Source organism: Canis aureus, chromosome 1, assembly GCF_053574225.1.
Source record: "Canis aureus isolate CA01 chromosome 1, VMU_Caureus_v.1.0, whole genome shotgun sequence".
In the NCBI taxonomy this organism is placed as follows: domain Eukaryota; kingdom Metazoa; phylum Chordata; class Mammalia; order Carnivora; family Canidae; genus Canis; species Canis aureus.
The window spans coordinates 45,150,278-45,173,682 of record NC_135611.1 but is presented as its reverse complement, the minus strand read 5'-3'; the positions used below and the strand labels follow the sequence as shown (position 1 = coordinate 45,173,682).

At 36.1% G+C, this 23,405-nt stretch overlaps 1 protein-coding gene across 5 annotated transcripts in view; it reads right to left on the bottom strand.

Moving 5' to 3' along the window:
- Nucleotides 1–23,405, bottom strand: part of SCAF8 (SR-related CTD associated factor 8) — a 147,062-nt gene that overhangs the window by 39,681 nt on the left and 83,976 nt on the right. Inside the window, exons 22-23 of one of the 5 annotated variants that reach the window (XR_013379852.1) lie at nt 19,183–23,065; nt 18,076–18,170 (exon numbers count right to left, since the gene is read on the bottom strand). The exons of the other annotated variants lie outside the window; for them this stretch is intronic. The gene's annotated coding sequence lies outside the window, so the exon portion shown is untranslated. The remainder of the gene's footprint in view (nt 1–18,075; nt 18,171–19,182; nt 23,066–23,405) is intronic. 5 annotated transcript variants of the gene reach the window in all.

Sequence of the window (23,405 nt, the reverse complement as noted above, 5' to 3'; positions counted from 1 at the left end):
GAGTCCTGTCTAGACTTAAAAAATATTTAATGAGCAGTGAGGATAATTTTACAATGCAGATGTTGTTTTTGTGGGTATAATTATGATGGACTCCATTCATTTGTCCATTTTTAAAGATTTATCATTTTAGGAGAGTGAAACAGTAACATTCTTCCATCTTCATCAAACGATTAGTAAAGAATTTGCCCTTCAGGACTTCATCAGAGTCAAAATCCTGCACCAGTGAAATCACCTAGCAATGGCAAAATCCTGTTGGAATTCACCAAGTGAATGTTAAGAACTCTCCAAACCAAGTCCTTTAAAATTAAATTTTTTGAAAAACTTTAAATGAAAAATTATAGTATACTCCAAAAGGGATGCATCTAGCACCCTATAAAGTAGGAAAATGAATTGACAATACTGAAGACAGAAGGATTATCCTTTAAAAGAGTTTAAAATGTTTTATATTCAGCTAAAAGCTTTCATACTACCAAGTCCAGATTTGAATGGTGACATCATCTTTTCTGAGCTTCAGAGCAGAGACTGCAGATCTTCTATTTTAATAACTAAAAGCACAGTGCAACCTTACAGATTTGAAATGATCTTTGGAAAACTGATAGCTGGAAAAACAGAGTATTACTTTTTTGCTATCCTGACTTTACTTTGTAGTAATGCTGTAGCATGAGCATTTTATTTTTGAAAATTAAAATGTCAAAATCTTACTTTCTACATGGAAACTTACCGATTAGGCCTTTACAGAGAGGCTCTAAGCCCACCTTGATGGGATCTGTTTAGCTACTTAATTCCTCATTTAAATATACCATTAAATTGCACACTAAAACCCTATATGGTCCACATCAAACTAACTATACTGTATGGTTTGTTGAATAATGAGTCTGCATTATGATGGAGTCTTGAAACACCATTCACTACAAAATTCTTTTCCTTTTAGAAAAACATATGTTTTTAGGTCAATAGAAAATAATCTAAATTAAAAACTACATTTATAGAAAAAAAAGGTAGAAGTCAGAAACAAATTTGCCTTTTTAATGCTTGAATGCACATTTGCATCTCAGGTGCAGAACTAATCCACCTAAAAAGCAAAGTGCATTATTGCTGCTTATACGTATCTTCTTAAACAAATACAACTCGGGTTTTACAGGTTAATTAGAATATGGATAAACTGCTACCTCCCTATTGTTGTTCTAATATTACAAATAAGAGGTTCTAGCTTTAGTATGATTATCAGCAGGGGCACATTAGAAAGGAATATTTCAAGGGCGCCTGGGTGGCTCAGTCAGTTGAGCATTTGACTCTTGATTTTGACTCAGGTCATGATCTCAGGGTGGTTGTTGGATCAAGGCCCGAGCTAGTTGTGGAGCCTGTTTGCGATTCTCTCTCCCTCTCTATGCTCCCCTTCTATCTCTAAAAAAGAAAGAAGAAAAAGGAATATTTCAATTTCAGTGTTAACCAGGAAACTAGAATGAAAAGTAGCATGCTATATGCTACAGTCATGGGGAATAAATATTTCTGAGTTCCATTCCTAACTCCATCTGACATGAACATAAAGAAATTCCTTATCTGTCAAGTATTTAATATGCTTATCAGTCAAGTGAGTACTAAAATGGTAATATTAACCAAAGGTCAGTAAAGCTAAAGGGGAGCCAAGTGCAGTAAAACTACAAGGTCAAGTGTTTTCACTCAACAAGAAGTAAACTATACATAATAATTTCCCCCTTAATGGAATAAAAGGGAAAGGAGAAAAAATGAGTGGGAAATATCAGAAAGGGAGACAGAACATGAGAGACTCCTAACTCTGGGAAACAAACTAGGGGTGGTAGAAAGGGAGGTGGGCGGGGGGTGGGGGTGACTGGGTGACGGGCACTGAGGGGGGCACTTGACGGGATGAGCACAGGGTGTTATTCTATATGTTGGCAAATTGAACACCAATAAAAAATAAATTTAAAAAAAAATAATTTCTCCCTTAACTCCCCCCCCCATAACAGGCTACTTTCACTTGTCTAGCTTCTGACTGGTCTAGAATTCCTGTTTTAACTTTTTTCTTTTAAAGCCTACTTACTAGAATCTCAAAATACAGGTTCACTGATCATTATAACACACTTTAAGGACAAGTCTAATAATTACGGGGAGTTTGAAATAAGAAGTCCAACAGTGTAATAGGAGACATGCAACTCTAGATATTGGTAATATGGACATTTTTACAAAAAAGGAATTTAATTAGATTTGACAGATTAAACACAACACAGATGGGCTACTTATGCTGTCAGTAATCAACACTTTAAGGAGGGAACTGTTGGTTTTACTATACAACAAGAAGTCAACTGTACTGAGCTTGGGTGGCTCAGTAGATTAAGTATCTTTCTTCAGCTCAGGTCATGATCCTGGGGTCCTGGAATCAAGTCCTGCATCAAGGCTCCCTGCTCAGCAGGGAGTCTGCTTTTCCCTCTCCCTCTGCCCCTCTTCCCACCCTACTTGTGCTCTAAGTAAAAAAAAAAAAAAAAAAAAAAGTTAAAAAGGGCAATACCTAGCCAAATAAAACTGGTAGCATGTAGTGTTCATTTGGCTTCCACCTGAGAATAAGATACTACCTCTAATATAGTCTACTGGGAAATATCCCACTAGGAAAAGGCCTAATGGGAAATGGAATCTAATGGAATTTCCCTAATGGGAAATGGAATCTAAGACCACTTGCTAGAATAATTCCATAGAAAATGGCAATGCCTTAATCAATGGTTCTCTAAATTCAGTATGTAAGTGACCTGATAGCTAGTTAAAACTGCAGGTTTCCTCATCTACTCTCAGAGCTTTAGCATCACTGTCTTGAGAAGGGCTCAGTCTGCATTTTGAACAAAGTTTTTGGGTAGTCTAATTCAGGTTACCCATGGCCCACACTTTGAGAGACACTTAATTCTACAAAGGGAGATACCCTTGTAGGTGGTCCTGCTCACAGCATGATCCCACTGGGCAGTGTGCCCTGTCCAAAAGTTCAAATTCCCTGCCATTTCATCATTAACCTCTAATAAAAAGCCAAAGAGAAAAAGCCCTGTTTATAAAAATCACTTCTTAAAGTTAGTTTTTTTTTTTTTTTTTTTAATAGATATCTAAAATCACCAACTCAATGAATAAGAGGTAATTGTCTGGCATCTATGATGAGGTAATGAAGAGAAATAGGAGAGGAAAAAGTGGAGGGAAAAAAAAAAGCAAAAGGAAGGTAACAGCTTACTTAGAATAACTCTGCCCAAGACCAGTCTTATGTCACAGAAAGCATATGCTACCCACAAGGGCACTATGAACAAACCCACTGGTCTCTGCACTGGCACTCTCCTATTCTACATAGAACTACCACATTAATCTCTCCAGAAACACCAATCCATCAAATCACTGGCTCTCCCACCGTCTAACTGATAAAATGTGAACTTCTCAGCTCCTGATGCTCTCAAGGTTCTATGCAATTCAGTCTCAACCTAACCAACCCAACCACACGTCACTTTACTCCTAAAGGGACCTTGCCAACTCCCGCCAGATGGGTCTTAGATCCTCCATCAGCCTCTGAATGGTTGACCCTTAGGCTTATACCTTTGTCCCAACTGGGTCAATATTCCTGCCTGGAATACCTTTCACCCTTTCTTTATCTTATGGCAGTTCTTCAAGGCCTGCCCTAAATATCATTTCCACCTTAACTGTTGTCTCCATTTTCTGATTATCTGTAGCATTTCATTCCTATCTTCACCAAATACTGAAGCACTGGACTATATTCCACCTTATGTTTTATTATACCATTCGTCATGGTGTTGGTATTTCACACTCTTCTCCCTTCCCCCGACTCTCCAAGTTTTTTTTTTTTTTTTTTAATTTATTTATGATAGTCACACACACAGAGAGAGAGAGAGGCAGAGACATAGGCAGAGGGAGAAGCAGGGTCCATGCACCAGGAGCCTGACGTGGGATTCGATACCAGGTCTCCAGGATCGCGCCCTGGGCCAAAGGGCAGGCACTAAACCGCTGCGCCACCCAGGGATCCCTCTCCAAGTTCTTTGAAGGCAATAACGTTTAGAGAATTTCTTGGTATCTCCATCCAAACCTGGACTCACACTCAAACCAAATGCTAGTCATATTGAAGTGGCTTGATGATAGCTATCACGATTTATTTTATTAACAAACTATATCCCCACAAATAGCTATAAATTAATGTACTGAACAAATATCTTGAGTAAACATTTTACATTATACATCAAGTGCTATTACTAGGCATTTACTATACTTAGTAAACTGTCTTTGTCCTCAACTATTTTCATGTCTTGAGTCCTTGAAATCGATACTTTTCTCTGCTACTAGCATTACATGAAGCTTTATAGTACATCTTTATTATAGATCCTGAAGCTTAGAGATTTCTCTTGTGTAAGTTACTGACACTGATACTATAGCTGAGATGAAAAGCTGATGCATCATTTCCCCTCAAGACCAAAATCACTGAATCTTTACATTTTGAGATAAATTTGAGGTATGGAACTTATTTCCTGTGTGCCCTATTCAGCACCTGTTATATATGAACATGAAATGTTAGCTGTTAATGATTTAAAAGCTCCAAACTGAATATATAATCTGCCATCATTAAAGATTTTTATCTGTGATTATCTGAATTAATAAAAGAAAAAGACTAACATGGCAAATAAAGACTACCTCAGGATGAACAACTTTCTTTAGACTTAGTGTTTATATTATTATCTTTTAAATTGTGGTAAAACACACCAAGACATAAAATTTACCATTTTAATGGCATGTATTTTTACATTAAGAAAACTGTTGAAACCATATTACAATACTAACTAGAATGTGGGATTTTTTTCCTGCAAAAAGATTGCTACAGTTAACATTTGAATTTGGGAAACTAGTGTTGGTAAATCTCTTTTTTACATCATAAACACTGCCACAGATAACAAAAATAATTAAGCTATCAGTGGTTAAACCACTTGTAAGTATTTCAGGCAGTGAAATAAAATACTAAATATTACACTTCCTACATGTTAGGCATTATTTTCTTAAAATTCACAAATGGACCCTAATAGCAATAGCAACTAATCTTTTACAGAGAGCTAATTATGTGGTAGGTAATTGCTAAGGGGTTGATATGTATTACTGATTTTTGTTTTCTCTTTGAGGATTAATTCACATACCATAACATTCACCTTTTCCAGGTGTACAATTCGGTAGTTTTAAGCAGTTCCACAAAGTTGCACAATCATCACCGTTATCGAATGTTTTCATTGCCCAAAAAGAAACTGTCCCCATCAGCAGCCACCCTCCATCACCTCCTCCCCTCAGCCCCTAGCAACCACTCATCTACTTTCTACATCTATTGGTTTGCCTATTCTGAACATTTCATATAAGTAAGGCATACAATATGTGGTCTTTTGTGATTGGTGTCTTTCCTCTGGCATAATACTTTCCAGGTTCAACTGTACTGTGACACGTCTGAATATCTTGTGTTACTTTTTCAGGACCTCAAACACTTGAGCTAGATGTAATAGATGTTTGACCTTAAAAAAAAAAAAAAAAGATTGAGAGATGAAATAACTTGTCCTCTTTGAATCTCCTTAAATTCAAATTTGCTGAGTTTACATTTTTAAAAAAGATTTTGAGAAAGAGAGCATGAGAAGGGGGGAGGGGCAGAGGGAGAGCGAGAGAGATAAGCAGATCCTTGCTAAGTAGGGAGCCTGACAATAACATGGGGCTCAGTCCCAGGACCCTGAGATCATGACCTGAGCCAAGTCAGACATCAGACGTTTAACCAAATGAGCCACCCAGGTGGCCGCATTCATTGAATTTCTGTGGAGATGTATAAGCTATAAATACTATTTAATTATATACACTTACTATATGAAGCAAAGAATATATTTAAAAAAAAAAAAACTGCTACCTAGGTCCATCACCATGGATTCATAATCTAAGCTTTGTCTTCTGTAAAAATACAGCCAATGATCTCTATGGTGTTTTTAAGCTCTAAATACAAGTTGTTTTTAAAAACACGAGAGGATTATTCCCTTTTTATTCAACTCTGATTCCCAATCTTTAGGATTAATTACTTGCCTTAATATTTCTATATATTATAGAGAATATATGGCTTCAAGTTATAAAGTATGCAGTAAATTGAATAGGGTGTCATGGTAAGAATCTATTTCGTATTATGAAAATAAATTTAGTATTGACTTACATATCTGTAAATGTGAATTTTTTATTGCAACAAGCCAGAAAATAAAGGACATCATTTTTAGGGCCACAGAATTAAAAAATAATAATAAAAGGTCTCTTTGGGAAGATCTTGATATATGCACTTATGAGGACACTTCAGGAATGAATTACAGATAGGTTCTTGGCAAACTCCTCTGGAATGTTTGTATAACTGAACAACACTTCCACTCACTGTAAATTTGCCAGCAGCAGTCTGTGCAGAAACTTTTTGGTCTTTTTACTTTTGCTGATTCATTCAAAATTATCTGTCAGCATGTTTGTTTTTCTGCCACAAGTAATAATGTAGATGTAAATGGCAGCTGCAGTATGGAGCTCCCTAAATGAACAGTTTGTATTTGGAAAACACAGGCTGCATTGCTCAGAAAAAACAAATGGCAAATATAAGATATGAAAGACTGAAGAAGAGAGGGATTGAAGCAGTCTGTTGAATATGTTTAATCTCATCAAACGTTATCTTCAATCATAAATAACATTTTAAAGATGTCTAAAATTGTTTCACAACTTCACTGAATTTTGAGAACTCGAGATATTTTAATAAAACTCTTCAGATAATTATCAATCCAAACTTTATAATTATAAAAATAAGAACCAAAATCGTTCAAGCATTTTAACTCTTTCAGCTCTATGCCCAAATATGAGGCTTCAACTTATGACCCCAAGATCAAGAGTGCCTTGTTCTCTGAGCCAGCCAGGCATCTGCATTTTAACTCTTTAATGGAAAAATAACCAAGGGTGATAGGCTTTAAATTTTTTTTTTTTTAATTTGGTGAGGGAGAGAGGATTTTGAATTGTAAAACTGCTAACAAGGTAAACAGCGCACTTCCTGGGTCTTACACTAACAGCAATAGCTGTTTTCCAATAGTGCTAGAAAATAGAACTTTGTGGAAATGTTCCCCACCTACACCATCCAATTTGGTGGCCACAAGCCACATGTGGCTACTGAGAATTTAAGTGTAGGCTGTATGACTGAGAAACTGAATTGCTTTTTTTTTTAATGTAAACTCTATGCCCAATGTGGGGCTTGAGCTCACAACTCTGAAATCAAGTGACTGCTCTCCCAACTGAGCCAGCCAGGAGCCTCGAGGAACTGAATTTTTAATTTCTTTTTAAGTTTAAGTCATCTTTACACCCCACGTGGGACTCCACCTCATGACCCTGAGTCACATGCTCTTCCAATGGAGCAGTCAGGTGCCCCCTGAAGTTTTAATTTTTTTAAAAAAGATTATTTATTTATTTATTTATTTATTTATTTATTTATTCATTCATTCATTCATGATAGACAGAGAGAGAGACACACACACACACACACGCAGAGGCACAGGCAGAGGAGTAGCAGGCTCCATGTTGGGAGCCTGACATGGGACTCGATCCCCGGTCTCCAGGATCGCGCCCTGGGCCAAAGGCAGGCACTAAACCGCTGAGCCACCCAGGGATCCCCTGAAGTTTTAATTTTTAATAAAGTTAAATAGCCACATGTGACTAAGGAGGTCCATACAGGATGATGCAGGAGTTGAATGATGAGAGGCAACATCCTGTAAAAGGACCACAACACCGAAGTCTTGGAAACTTTCAAAAAACAAAAGAGTTTTTCATAGTGAGAGTGGAGCAATAAGAGAAAATAAACTTACAAAGAGATCTAGATCTGACCTCCAAGATTTGAGCACTTCCTTCAAATCCATGTAGTAGGGCTATGAATACAAAAAGAAGGAAGGGAGGCAGAAAGCACTATGCTAGAAGGAAGGATTCTCTCCAGTTACACAGTAATGGCCACAGAGTAGGAGCAGTGGCTAACATTTATTAAGCAGTCTGTTTGGGTACTGTACAAAGCACTGTACACGTAGTTTAATTTAATCCTCAAAACAAGCCTTCCAGATAGACATATTTATCTTGGTTTTATAGATAAGGATATTGAGATTTAGGGAATTTGCTGAAATAAAAATGTAACTTCTGGGGCACCGGGGTGCTTTGGTCAGTTAAACATCTGGCTCTTGATTTCAGCTCAGGTCACTACCTCAGGGTTGTGGGATCAAGTCCCGAGTTGGGCTCAGTGCTGGGCATGGAGACTGAGATCCTCTCTCTCCTGACCCTCCCCCATCCTCTCATAAAAAAAAAAAAAAAAGGCAGCAACTTCTAACTGAAATCTACTACTAGTAGTGAAATCTACTACTATGATTTCTATTACTATTAGCGCATCCTGTATATCCTTCTGCTGAAGCAATTCACACATTAAACTGAAATAGTTTGATTCCCATTTGGAAGGTAAACTCCTTGATGTCAAGGACTGTGTCCCGTCAGTCCTCTACTATCTTTCCCAAATCACCAACTTTTACCTATCAAAGTACTAAATGTACATACTCTTCAATAAGTATTTGAATTTACTGTGAATTTGTTTTTCCATCCCAATGATAATCCCATGGAATAACATGCTTTCTCCAACTCTTACCCCTCAAGTATTTACATTTGAGTTTTAGAATTAAGTTTAAAATTTAGCATTAAAAAAAAACTTCTTTGGGGCACCTGGCTGAACCAGTCAGTAAAGCATGTGACTGATCTTGGGGTCATGAGTTTAAGTCCCATGTTGGGTGTAGAGATAACTTAAAAAACTAACAAATTTAGGGGTATCTGACTGGCTCAGTTGGTTAAGAATTAGACTCTTGCTCTCAGCTCAGGTCTTGATCTCAGGGTCATGAGTTCAGGCCCCATGTTGGGCTCCACCTCAAAAAATTTGCTAAGAAACTTGGAACATTAAATGTCTGATCAAAACACTTCATTTTGGGTCATTGGGTCATTTTTTTCAGACCATTAACAAAAAAAATCAGATTTCCTGTATCTTTAGAAATTACGTTATAGAAATTTAATAGTACAATTGAAACCCTCTATTTAATACACCAATGTTGTGCCATATAACAGCATTCACCATTATATGTTCATCTTAAAAGCACAGCTGTGTTATACTGCTTACAGTAACTTTTAAATAACAAAGGCTTGATAGTTTCCAATTTTTACATCCCATTTTTCAATGACATTTTTAAAAGCCTTTCACACTTTATTAAATTGTATTCACTCCACACAGCCACAATGTCAGTATCTCCTGGTAAAGTAGGACTTCTGCCTCCAAATCAGAAAGGACTAAAGTCTACGCATTTATCTCCTTAATACAAATTCATAGCACCTATTACAAGATTTAATTTAACCTACAGACAAAACAATATTCACATGAGAAATGCAAAGTTCTTCTTACGGACATTATCAGAGGTGTATCAAATGAAACTCTTAAAATACACCAAAAAGCACTTCTAGTTTAAAAAAATGATCTCCCCTTCCTTGTTAAAAATAAGTATTCCATTGGGCTTCTGCTAACTGCTCTCTTAAGAGAAATACATTCATCAAAGGTACTTATTCTAATCTTTACAAATATCAAAATATTCTATGTATTCCACTTGGACATATGGAAAACCACATCTGTTGGGAGAAAGAAAAATGAATTGGAACTTTGTTTCTCAAATTTTATCATTCCTATGAATTACCAGAGGAGCTTTTAAAAATGCAGATCCTGATTCAGTAGGTCTGAGATGGAGCCTGAGACTCAATTTCTAACAGGCTTCCAAGTATGATGCTGAACTTTTTTGTAGTTTAAGGCCTTCTATTGTTAAGAACAGATTTTTTCCAGATCTGTTATCTTTCTGGGCTCTTCTGATTTCTTTTTAATGTTTATTCTTTAAAATTAAAAGAAAATTCTTGGGGCTCAATTAAGCATCTGACTCTTCGTTTCAGCCCAGGTCTTGATCTCAGGGTTATGCCCAGCATGGAGCCTGCTGAAGATTTTCTCTCTCCCTCTGACCCTCCCCCTGCCCTGCTCACGCATGTACACTTTCTCTCAAAAAAATAAAATAATAATAATTATTAAATTTTGGTGTGCCTTGTTGGGTGACCGAATCTCAGTTTTCAACTCAGGTCACTATCTCAGAGTCATGAGACTGAGCCCCATGTTGTGTTCCATGCTTAGCATGGGGTCTGCTTGGAATTCTCTCCCTCTGCCCCTCCCCCCGCCCCACAGGTGTGCATGCAAGTACTGTCTCTCAAATAAACCTTTAAAACAAATTTTAAAAATTCTTTCAACAAATTTTTACTAAATGTGTATTGACTCAGGCAGTTCACCAGGAGCAGAAATAAGATCTGATCTTGGCCTCTGAAGAACAAACAAGTCAACAAATAATTACATTATAACCACAAAGTACTATAACAAAGATACCTAGTGAGAAGAGGATGGCTACTCAGGGGAGAACAGAAAAGATACAGCTCTTGCCCTGAGTCTTGAAGACAAATAGGAGTCTGCACAGTGAAGAGAAAGAGCCTACTTGAGGCAGAAGAAACAGCAAGACAAGCAGTGAAGCACTCTGCAGGAGCTGCAGGTTATATCAAATTGCTGAAATACGATGTTTATGGCAGAGATCAGATAGGACACCAGGAAAAGGTAAACAGTTCAGAGAGTCCAGCATGTCATGAGGACTTTAGAAAGAACAACTTTAGAGGATTGGTGAGGTCAAAAGCACTACAGTGCAGTAAGGAATAAGAGGAAGAGGAGACTGAGACCAATGGGGCAACCTGAGCGGCTCAGTCAGTTGAGCATCCAACTCTTGGTTTCAGCTCAGGTCATGAGATCAAGCCCAGTGTCAGGCTCCATGCTCAGTGTGGAGTCTGCTTGATATTCTCTCTCTCCTCTTCCTCTGCTCCTCCATGAGCAAGTAACAAAAGGTCAAGGGTACACTTACTTTTTCTAAGTGTGAGAGACTGGAAACACATTAATGAGAAAACTTGGGGTAAGTGAAGAGGGAAGAAGGTTAAGAATACAGAAAAGAGGTAGGGAGTGACATCTGCTCCTAAGACTACAGAAAAATTTCTCAGCCCCGGCACTTTTGGCATTTGGAGAAAGAATTCTGTCATGGGGCAGGGGGTGCCCTATGCATTGTAGGATGTTTTAACAGTGCCCCTGCTCCTGATATTCAATGGATACCAGGAGTACTCCCAACCCCATCCCAGTTACAACCATAAATGTCTCCTGGGGAAAAGAAGGGGGCAAAATCTCTTCCTCATTGAGAACGAATGGTCTAGAGGCAGAGACCAGATGATTTAAAGTAAGCTTAGAGAAGGCTGCCTGAAACAAAGCAGCTCCTGTCACTAGAAAAGAGGAAGGTACTCTGCTGAGGGGAAATGAACATACTTTATGGGGGGTGGAAAAGTTTTGGGATGATTCTGTGGAGAATGGAAAAGGCTTGCAACTAGGGAAAGCAAACTGTTGAGTGAAAGAAATATTTTCTCTTCTCCCAGGCTTGAAAAGCAGTGTATTTCCCTTTATGAGTTCTCCCGAAGACAGTACAAGAAAGGAACCTGCGCATCAGGATTATGCTTTATTAAAATACCTTAACAATTTAAGGGATTGGATCGTCTTGAAAGATGTTCTGACTCTTGAAAGAACCACCTCCTTGTTTGCCAGAACAAAATTTTAGGGGTAAAAATTAATTTTTCCCCCGAATATGCAATTTTTAAAAACATATTTTAAGAAATCTCTATACCCAAGTTGGAGCTTGCTCCACTGACTAAGCCAGCCAGGGGTTCCCTGAATATGCAATTTTATCATAATTTTGTAAATTTTTTAAAAGAAAAGTTTCTATGTTTTATTTGTCCCAAACCTTACCCATTAAAATCAACACATTTTTGTCCTAAGACACAAAAGTAATATAATCTGCTATTTTAAGTTTGTCATCACATTTGAAAACGTGTCATATTAACTTAACATGCTTCTGGGTATTAGTACACATTACAATTATGCTCAGGGTAGAGAAAAAAACATTTGTATCTGGGTTCCGAAAGCTTCATTGTTGCATATAGTCAGAAGTGACTGGCCAGAAGACATTGTAACTAGCCATCTCAGTTAAATTTTATTTTCTAAATACAGTCTTCAAACTTGAAAACCTGATCTACATTTTAATAACCTTGTCATTTCCTGGAAATGTGTACATTTCAAGTGTACTTGTTCACAATTTAAGCAGCTGGCCTCATATCAAGGAAGAGACTACATGTGCAATAATACCCCCAATGTTTGTCAACATTACCAAGGAAAGTGATCTATAAAGAAATTTATCTCATTTTAAAATCTCCTAATGGGATGCCTGGGTGGTTCCCTTGGTTAAGGGTCCGACTCCTGATTTTGGCTCAGGTCATGATCTCAGGGTCATGAGATTGGGACCTGCAATGGGCTCTGCGCTGGGCTGGAGCCTGCTTAAGATTCTCTCTCCCCCTCCCGGTCTAAAAATATCCTTTAAAAAAATAAGGAACTTGTCCCAGAAATTTCTTTTCTTTTTCCTGAATCCATAAACTTATTAAAGCACCTTCATGTACAGCTAACAGCACTGGATTTGCATTAAGCAAGATCTTCCTCAAGAGACCAAATGCATCTCAATACAAATAGCTCACACTAAAATATGCTAACACAATAATCCCAGATATAGTAGGCAAAGATTCATGTCTTTACTAAATAATTTTCAACATAAGCACATGTTTGAGAGTATGAGAGAAACCACTAGAGAGAAACCACAGTGCTGGTTATAATCTTGCTATGATTATCTAGCTAAACAGAACTCCTTTAGGTTTTGCAACCATCTGAAGTTGATATTGAGTAAGTGTTTTGGGTCTGTTCCCCATTCTCTTTCAAAGAAAGAAAATTCCAGTTGGATTCACTTTCGGATCTGCTATATACACTGATATAAGGATGAAAAATTAAGCTGGAATTCCGTATTCTAAAGGCCAATGTGAACATCATTCAAGTCTATCTCTAATTACAGTCTGATCTGTACACTTGAGGCCTGTAATACGATGATCTCCAAGAGTGGGGATTTTGGAAAATCCCATGCACTTTTCCCAAAACCTAGTTACAAAATGATATCTAGAATTACAACCAAGCAAGTAAAAGAATTTACTTAAGGCAAACTTGTTCATACAGAAATCAGGGTTATTCCTAAGGCTGTTAGGTTATGTCTATTCCTCCCAAAAGAAATGGAAATTGCATGTGCTTTAGAAACATGCTAAGAAGCATAAGAATTAAGAGAATAGAAGTATAGTTAAAGAGCAGTCTAGACATCATATAATTTAATTATAGTTAATAATTGCAAATCTTCGTTAATGTAGCAAATCTAAGGATTTCAGTATCTGGCTCAAGTCTTAAGCTACTCATAGAAAAACAACTCTTGGGATGCCTGGGTGGCTCAGTCAGTTAAGTGTCTGCCTTTTGCTCAGGTCATGATCTCAGAGTCCTGGGATCAAGTAACACACTGAGCTCCCTGCTCAGTGGGAAGTCTGCCTCTTCCTCTGCTCCTGCTATCTCTCTCAAATAAATAAATAAAATCTTAAAAAAAAAAAAACCCACAACTCTTTAACTATGTATGGTTGCATGTTACTAAATCAAATTACTTCAAAGCCAAACATTAGGCAAATCAGATTTTACTAGACATTCCAATCAATTCAGAATACAGAGTTCAGTCAAGTTCCAAAGCAGACAAATTTCCGAAACTGCCTTTATTTTTCTTGATATAAACAAAATGGATTTTTTTTTTAAGGGTGCTTGGTATTAAGAAGTCATCAAGGCCATATGCATTGATTTCCATGATCACTCATAATCTTAAAATATTTTATTCTAACATACTTGGGTTACATAAACATGAAACAAGCTTTTTACATGAAAGCTTTATGTAAAACTTCATCTTTTCATTTCAGAAAAAAATCTAAGTTATTTAGGTGCTAAATAATTCTCTTTCTTAAACAATCTTTGTACTGGCCTCTTACTAGTTTTACTTTCTCTGGGAAATAATCCAAATATACTACTCCTAATTCCATTCTCGGAGTTATTTCCAATTGTTTCCTTTTAAATAAACTTCCTCCTCTAATGTAATTCAATAAAAATAACTGTCCCCTTAATATTTTTTTGAGATAAAATTTTAATATCCGTAACGATTAACTGGTTCAAAGGTCATGCCTTATCATGTTTCTAATAATAAATCAAAAGTTTTATTGACAAGGTTAAAGTGAACCTAAAACCAAAGGCAAAAGATAGAATTATTCCATTTAACATCTTCATTGAGGATTCTTTTCCCTATAAAGAGTTGAAATAAGGCCAAAATATAATTAGGGTGTTATGGAAAAAATGCCTATAAAATATTAAAAGCTAATAATTTTACCTGTAGTCTTTCACTTCAAAAATACTTCAAAGAATTCAGAATGAAACATTTAATTCATTAACTTACGCACAATGAGATTGCATCTCAAGGCCAGTAAAGGCAAGGAGAGGATAATGTCCTTACAGTGTTAATATAAAAGTAACATCACACAGAACACTACCTTAAGAAGTGAAAAACTGTATACTGCCAAGTGAGAGGACACAGGAACTGGTTCTTGAGAAAGACACACGATTTTAAATGGTCAAATCCTTCAGGACCAGGATGAAGAGGTTTCAGGTCTCATATTAACAACTGACTCGTAGCAGCTGCCTGGAGAAATGTGGGACTTAGCAAAAAAGAGTCTGGGATAGCTCAATTAAGGGTATCCATCATCATAGTTGTGGTGGTAAAAGTTTATCTATCAGGGAGGGATATATATATGTTGGTACACACCTACATTTTTTAACCTTGCTCTAGATAAAAATAAAATAGAGCGCTGTAGCATAAGATGATAAATTCCATTACTGATGGGTATTACAATGTTAACTTTCCTTAGGCTCAGAGTTCTATTGATCAAGCAATAGTTAAAAAGGCATCCCAAAATACATGAGTCCACCTCCTATAGCTTACAGATGAAAGCTGTAAGATTAGAAAGATATGAGAGCAAGAAGCAAGGGTGCTAGGGCTTTTAGCAGTTCTGTTATAGAAGTGAATTCCAGATTATATTATGCTTAGCAATCAGAAGGCTTTAGGAATAATTATGGTGGCACAAAGACATTGGGAATGCTACTAATTCTCATTTACTAGAGGGTTCAAGGGTGTACATCAGGCTGTCTGAGCAGAAGGACCCGAGGGGTTTTCTTCCCTGGGCTAAATTCCAAAACTAGATAAATGTCTGGGGTTTTGTTTGTTTTTTTAATCATCGTCCCAAGAGATCTACCACTTGGTATTTCAAATATGTACTCTTAATCCATGATAAGCCAAACATTCCATCTTTATTCCCATGAATCAATCCTAGCGACATTGGCTCAATGAAATAAAATACTTCATTTTAAATTTATCAGTTTGATAAAAAGGAGTTTAGAATAGTGGTTCATAAATTATAATCACCAAGAGTATAGTATGCTCACAAAGGAAAAAGGGAAAACAGAAGAAGAAAGGTCTCTGTTTGTACTTAAACATAAAGCATCTGGTCAAAGGCCAAGGGGGCCGCATGCCTGTCCCACTGCAATCACTCTCACTGCTGCACACCTCTGGCTCCTCTCTCAAGCCCTGTTCAGTCTCAATTGACTTTTGGCAGCTTTGGACTCAGCTGGTCCATGAGAGACGCTGAAGCAAATTCAGATGAACAGTAGTGCTGATGACATTAAGAGCACTGAATAATAAATGAGTATTGTTAGGCTGTAATAAATCAGAAGATGAATAAAAAATGATTTAGTGCTAGTACTTTTTTAGTCAGTTGTCAGAAATACTATTTTTTTTTAATCTATGTAATCTCTACATTCAATATGGGACTCACACTGAAAATCTCAAGATCAAGAGCATATACTGATGCTGATGCCGCCAGGTGTCCCCATATTACTCTTTAAAAACCATATACGGCAGCCCTGGTTGGTGGCTCAGCAGTTTAGCGCTGCCTTCAGCCCAGGGTGTGATCCTGAAGACCCAAGATCCAAGTCCCAGGTCAGGCTCCCTGCATGGAGCCTGCATCTCCCTCTGCCTGTGTGTCTCTGCCTCAATCTCTCTCTCTTTCTCTCTGTGTGTGTCTATCATGAATAAATAAATAAAACCTAAAACAAACAGAAACCCTATATATAGGTAGGTGACTCTGTTGGTTGCTCTCATTCTCTGAGAATATATTTAGTACTGAGTATACACTTAGTATTAATTTCTGGTTATTGGAGCATTTACAGGAGTCATATGTTTAATGAAGACTGAGTAGGTCCTGAAAAGAAAATATCAAGCTTTAAAGATCTAATTCCTACAGAAATACAAGTTTGGTAAGCAGATGTGAAACTCAGAGAAAGAAAAGATACTGGTTTTAGAAAGTATCTGAAACGCGAAATTAAAAATGTAAACAGCCAAGCGAGAAACAAAAGTAAAGTCAGACTACTTACTGAACAACAAAAATATTTACCAAGAAAAATCAACCTGGCTCAACCACATCCTGCCAGAATAAGTGCTCTGTTTAAGGTACCTGAGTAGATAGTTGATGACAAAACAACAATAGGCAGTGCTCAATAATCACTTTCTTTTTCTACCACACAGACACTTAGAGCTACAAAAAGAAATGAGAATCTAAACTGCCAAGAATGAAGGGAAAAGTAGTAAAGTATTGCTTTGGAAAAACTGAGAAAATTATACCTCAAAAGACTTGACTAATCACAAAGTGTCAGCCTCATGTAATTCTCTGAACCTAGATATCATGTCTGTATTCAGGACCTGGTTACACTATTCCTATACTCTTAAAATCTTTCCATCTGATGTTTAGTGGTTTAGAAAGAATCAAGGCCATACACTTGTCTATAACCCATAGCTAGAGGCTCATGAAGAGCTAAAGACTAGTGCCTTTATCTCCAGAGTTTCTCAGGTGAACCCTCCATCAAAAAATTTTCCTTCATGCAAGAACATTTCCAGATTCCTTACTTTTACTATCAGTTAAACAGATTGCTTGTGGAGTGAGGGAAGTCATTTTTCAATCCTTGAAAACCAATACTAATTTAGAAATCAACTTTAGTGTACCCTGATTAAAATGTGAACTACTGGTTTCTCAGTTGTCCAGACAGAGTATGAAAGTCATACTAGAAGAACCTGAAATACATGGCTTAAATAAAACAAAAGCCTTGAATTATGAATTTGGGGGCAGGTATATTACATATTTAGATCCTTCCATGTAAAGCCCTACATCTATAGCTTTGGTTCAACAAATACAATAACCAAGGTGACAAAGATTAGAGCTGGTAACATTTTAAGGGAGTGCCCCATTTCCATAATCAGCTTTCTATATCAAGGTAACAATTAAATTTTACATTAGCCCTTAAAGAGTCTAGCTGTTATTTTTGTAAAGCCCTAATGAAAAAAATTACTGCTTCACATTTGGAAGTACAGATAACTACAGTTACTGTGACATTTTGTGGTTCCCAATGGAACCAAGATCCTTACTCTTATCTTCTTAAACTGGCTACAATAGGTGACTAGACATTCCAGAATTGGCAACAATGAAGTAAGTTTACTTACTCTCTCTGAAATAGATAAATCTCCTGAAATAGATAAATCTCCTGGATCTCAAATTTTATTTGACAGACTTATTTTAGATAAAGTGTTTTTCAAATTCTCAGTGTCATATAGGGAAATCTAATAACAAATCTGAAAATCATTTTCCTAAATGTAGTTTCCCATACAATGGATTGAGTCAGACACAATTTAAGTAAGTATTTAGTTTATTTTCGGTGATTAACAACATCTTTTAGCTTGAATATATTCATGGGAAAAGTATAGATCTTTTTTATTTCAAATGAGTCAGCCTTTCTCAAGTCCCATGAAAAAAAATATCTACTTTTAAAACTTGAATTCCCACTTTATTGAAAAAAAAAATAACCACTGAATTATTACTAACCTGGAAGCTTTCTAATTGTTCTTCCTGAAATTCGATCACAGACAGCTCTCCATGAAAGGTAAGCCACTTGGGCCAGCAGGATGCTTGACACTAGCCTATGCATCAGATAAATATAGGTCGAAAAGTTGAAGCTTTGGGTGTAAAAAAAGTCTTGCAAGACCTATAAAGCTCCAAGAACCACACAAATCTCCATTCTCTGTCCTATCCTCTCCCATTCTGAATATTCAAATCTGTACTAATAGACTCTTAATTATTTGCAACTAACACAAAACTGATTTGCATGTCCCAAAGTCTCTATTGGTCATTATTGACAATTACAATAGTGAGCACCTATGTTGTAGGACATGCCAGGCAGTGCTTTAAGTGCTTTGGTGTTTTTCATATAAAACAAAAAGAAATGTCCAAATTTCTCTACAATTACAAGGAGCCTTTATTAAGATACCTATTTAGTAAAGACCTATATTCATATAACTTGGATTTTAGTCATACAAAGTTGTGTTTTTTTACTTGATCGAATACAAATTGTACTGGCTAATCCTATGAAAAAATAAGAGAAATGTATTAAGGTTGTAACACTAAGTTAAAACAGTGAACAAATTAGTCTTTACTTTGGCAAATAAAAAACTAATTCTACAAACCCACTGAAATGGCAAAGTGATAGTCATATCACTTAAGGGAAAATTTTAATGAGTTGACAAAACAGAAAATGCTATACTGTTTAAAAAATATAAGTAGTCCAAATGAAATGGAAAGACACGGCAATTTTCAGAGTACCTAAATTTTAAAGTTAAAAAAAAAAAAAACCCTCCACTGTTAAAAGTCTACTTCTTTAATGCAAGAATTTGCAGTAAATAGATTCTTTGCTATATCATACTAATAGTATTGGATTTTATTTGCAAATTCTTTTAGTTCAATTATTACTAAAGAAATTACAGGCATTATATTATATTATAGGCATTACAAATTCATCTAAAAAGCTAGGCAGTGCTACTGTGTTTGATGGCTTGCAATACTTGTATTATAGATTTGAATAGGATTGTTATTAACAACCAAAGTAATTTAAAAATAGAATTCTATAAAGATATGTCTTATCATTCTGAAATGTACCTTTCTTCCTACTGTATTCTAAAATTTTCAAGGTCTGTTTACTTATCTTAAATAGTTATAGAATTCAGTAAGAGGTTGTTATGAATCGTGTCCTCCAAAAATATATATTGAAGTGCTATCTCCCAGCAACTCAGAATGTGACCTTATCTGGAAACACGGTCACTGCAGATGTAATAGTTAAGATGACATCACACTACAATAGAGTGGGGATTCTTAATCCAGTATAACTGATGTCCTTATAAGAGGAAAATTGAAAACAGACATACACAGGCAGATGATATGAAAACACGTGATGGAAAACCACCCATTTGACAATAGAGGCTGAGATTGAAGTGATGCATCTACAAGTCAAGAACAGGAAGGATTACGGAGAACTGCCAGAAATTTGGAAGAGGAATGGAGGATTCTCCTCTAGAGCCTTCAGAGAAACAGCGTGGCCCGGCCAACACCTTGATGCAGGCTTCTAGCCTCTGGAACTGTGAGAGAGTAAGTTTCTGCTGTTCTAAACCGCCCAATTTTTGGTAATGTTGTTACAGCAGGAAACTAACTGCACAGATCATAAATTAAATCTACCTTTCCAAAACAGCATCTTTTAAAGTAAAGCATACTTCAGAGTCAGCAAAACTGGAGGTCAGACACCTGTGCAAATAAAATGTAACCACGGCCTTGAATTTGCTTCATTTGTAAAGAGAGATAACAGATCCTACCAGTGTATTTCTGAATATACATTATGTCCAATATCGACAACAAAGACAACAAAGTTAAGTCTCTCTACCCCAACTCCCTTCTTTCCCTGTAATGAGAATGCATTTTAACCTGTGGTCATTTGGCTAACAATTCAGAAAATAATATGATAAAAAGAGGGCTAGAATTAAAATATCATTAAGTACATTTAAAAAAAAATACCATCTTAAATTAAGTCCTGATGGTTTAACTACTTAAATCCTTATCCTGGGTATGAGCACCATATCTAAGATGTGATGCTTTTCAGAAGTTCCTGATATATTAGGTAAATGCTACCCTCTCCTATTTAAAAGGTTCAAAGTAATTTCAATTACCACAGAAAGATCAATTCTTAAATAGTTTATCCTTTCTACTTTCAAAACTTTCAAAAGTTAATTTTATTCAACACAAGTCTTCTGTTTTACTAATATTCTTATTAATATGCAAACTGACCCGAGTTCAGTAATAAACACAAGAGTCTTGTTATTGAAAAGTCATTGTTCAAATGCAGGAACTTTTTATTTCATGTAATAATCATAACATAAGCAAAATAATAATTACCTTTGACAAGATTAGTAGAAATAGAAGTATAACTCACAAATATTATAAGCATATTCCCCTGACATGTGAATTAGCCAGTAATATGGCCACAATGTTTAGGAGTCATCTTTCCAAAGACTCTGGAAAAGGTGATCAGAGGCCAGCACCATGACATGCTGTGGAATCTAAGTTTAGTGATATGAACAGAAGACTTGAAGAGAAAAATCTAGAATCAGATTGTATATCTGAGTAAAGTAAAATCACTGCAATTTATCCACTGCCACCAAAGACAACAGAGCTAGACTCTAAAACTACTTGAATTTAAGTGGTGAATAAAGACTAACACTGAATGCTTACTATGTGTAAAGACAATTTTACATATTTTACTTCATTCAAAGCATGGAATATTCCTAATATAGGAGTTTTACACACAAGAACACGGAGTACTAAGTTTGGGCTATACATACAGTGTATAAATGCTGAATTTTAGATAGGAGCTGCCAAAGCCACAATCTAAAATATAAATTTGCAAGCAATCACTGGCTCTGCTTTACATGTTTTAAAACATTTTTAAAAATAAGTTTTGATATTTTATTTGTGGGAAAGTTGTAATCAAAAAGAAATCTTATTCAGTATCAATGCAACATAAACTTGCCTCCAAAATTTAAAATTGTTAAAGAGACTTAACAATATTATATCATGGTTTAACCTTAAGAAAAACGTAAATCCTGAAAATAGAATCTAAGAAAAATGAAGCTGAAGTGATTGTTTGGCTATAGGAAAAGAAGATAGCCCCACACATACTTGTAACAATGAAAACACAAATTCAGTTTGGTGTTTAGACCGACTGATTGTTCAAGTTTGTTTTTCTGCACAAATTTATTTGCCTTTTAAATAGAAGAGGAATTAATAGTTGGTGAGCCTCTGCCAAGTATGTCTGGCACTACAGTAGATGGTACACACTAATTTTTGAAAGTGATAGACCTGGGCTTCAATCTTTGCTCAAATATTTACAAGTTGTATAACCTTGGGAAATAGTTTAAATCTGTGACAGGTTTCACGTTAGTAAAATAAATATTAAAATAATAATACTAAAAGACTGTCATGAGACTTATACAGGTAATAAAATTATTCTAGTTCTTGTCGCATAGTACATGTCATTAAGTATTAGCTAATATTATGATCAATAATAATTTAAAAAGTATAACCCTGCAGATCAGTTATTAAGAAATAGTGCTTGGAAATACAGTAACTTGTCTTAAGACATGTATCTAGCAAACGTTAAAGATAGTGTTGAAAACCTAATGGCAATGAAATCTGTGGTCTTTTTAAAGTTCCAATGTTGTTTTAATGACTCCCTCTGTTCCTCCTGCTTCCTCAACTTTTACAGAAGAGAAAATTTATTTCATAGACTCAAGGTGTTTAAATTCTAGAAATGACCTTAGAAATCACTAAGCCTAAGGGCAGCAACCTGCTTTCAACACAGTTCCATTCAATTGACAGTCCTTGTCTGAAATGAAGGGTCCAAAAGGAGGCTGGAATGCTAATGATGAGAAGGATTTGAGAATTCTGAGAAAGGCAGAAAAATAAGACAAAATCTAATAGCTGCCCATGGAGGTTGGAAAGGGACAAACAACACAAGTCAACCAAGTGCTACGTATCTGCCACTAACATACAAGTGGAATGGGCTCATTAAACTCATCTATTTCTCATTGTGACTTTGGGCTCAAAGTCACAAATTCCAAGTTTACGGTCTACCATCTAGTGAGCACTGTGCATTAAGTGCTCCCTCCGCTTCCATCACTATACATCGTCCTACTATCCCAACCACCTAACACCTCCACAATATAAAGTTAGCACAATTCTACCCCTTGATCTACTATGTACAGTTTACAAATTACTTGGAATATTCATTTTGCATCATGACCAGAACAAGGCCAAGTAATTCTAAGTGTACATAAAGAATGAAAAGACCACCCCGAAATAAGGGAGAAAAGGGAGAATTAAGTAGAGGGCAAGAAAAATGTATGAGCAAACCTCATGCAAAATAAACCTCTGATTTGCATTAGTTTTTAATGTGCAACCCACATGTAAGTAGTCCTACTAGTAACATTACTAGTCCTTAATAAATTTAATGTTTGCAATTTTATCCCAAAGGGGCCTATAATCAATCAAATCATTTAATTCCATGCTATTGAGTAAATTTTTCTTTGAAGTATCCTATAACAAAGTTTCACTTGAGTCAAAAATACTTCCTAAAACCATCTCATATGCCTCTTTCCATCCTTTTCTTGAATTCATTTTTAGATTAATGCTTAATGCGCTTTAATGAGTTTAAAACATCTGTGATAATGACTTCCCTATTTTCTATTCATATTCCAAAACCAACTGCCACAAATTAAGTATATACTTTACTGAAATATTTAATTTTTTTTTTTTAATTTTTATTTATTTATGATAGTCACACAGAGAGAGAGAGAGGGGCAGAGACACAGGCAGAGGGAGAAGCAGGCTCCATGCACCGGAAGCCCGACGTGGGATTCGATCCCGGGTCTCCAGGATTGCGCCCCGGGCCAAAGGCAGGCGCTAAACCGCTGCGCCACCCAGGGATCCCACTTTACTGAAATATTAAAAATAATTTTTAGATCACCAAAGTATTTAAAAAAATTTTTTAAAGAATCTGAAGTACATGGTATATTAGGTATATACATGTTTTAATATATCTGAAGTTGTGGTAATGTGGGGGGCTAAAAAGTATACATACACCCACGGAGGGGTGTGTGTGTACAGGTGTATATAAAGTATTTACCTCCACAGGGGATTCTATATTAGTAAGCCTATGGTGACCTCCCCCAAAACCTCCTGGTATTTTCAAATCGCTCCAACAGGTGATTCTGTTACACATTTCTTGGGAGAGAACCACAGAGACAGTGTATTTCAAATTGCTTTCAATATGGATG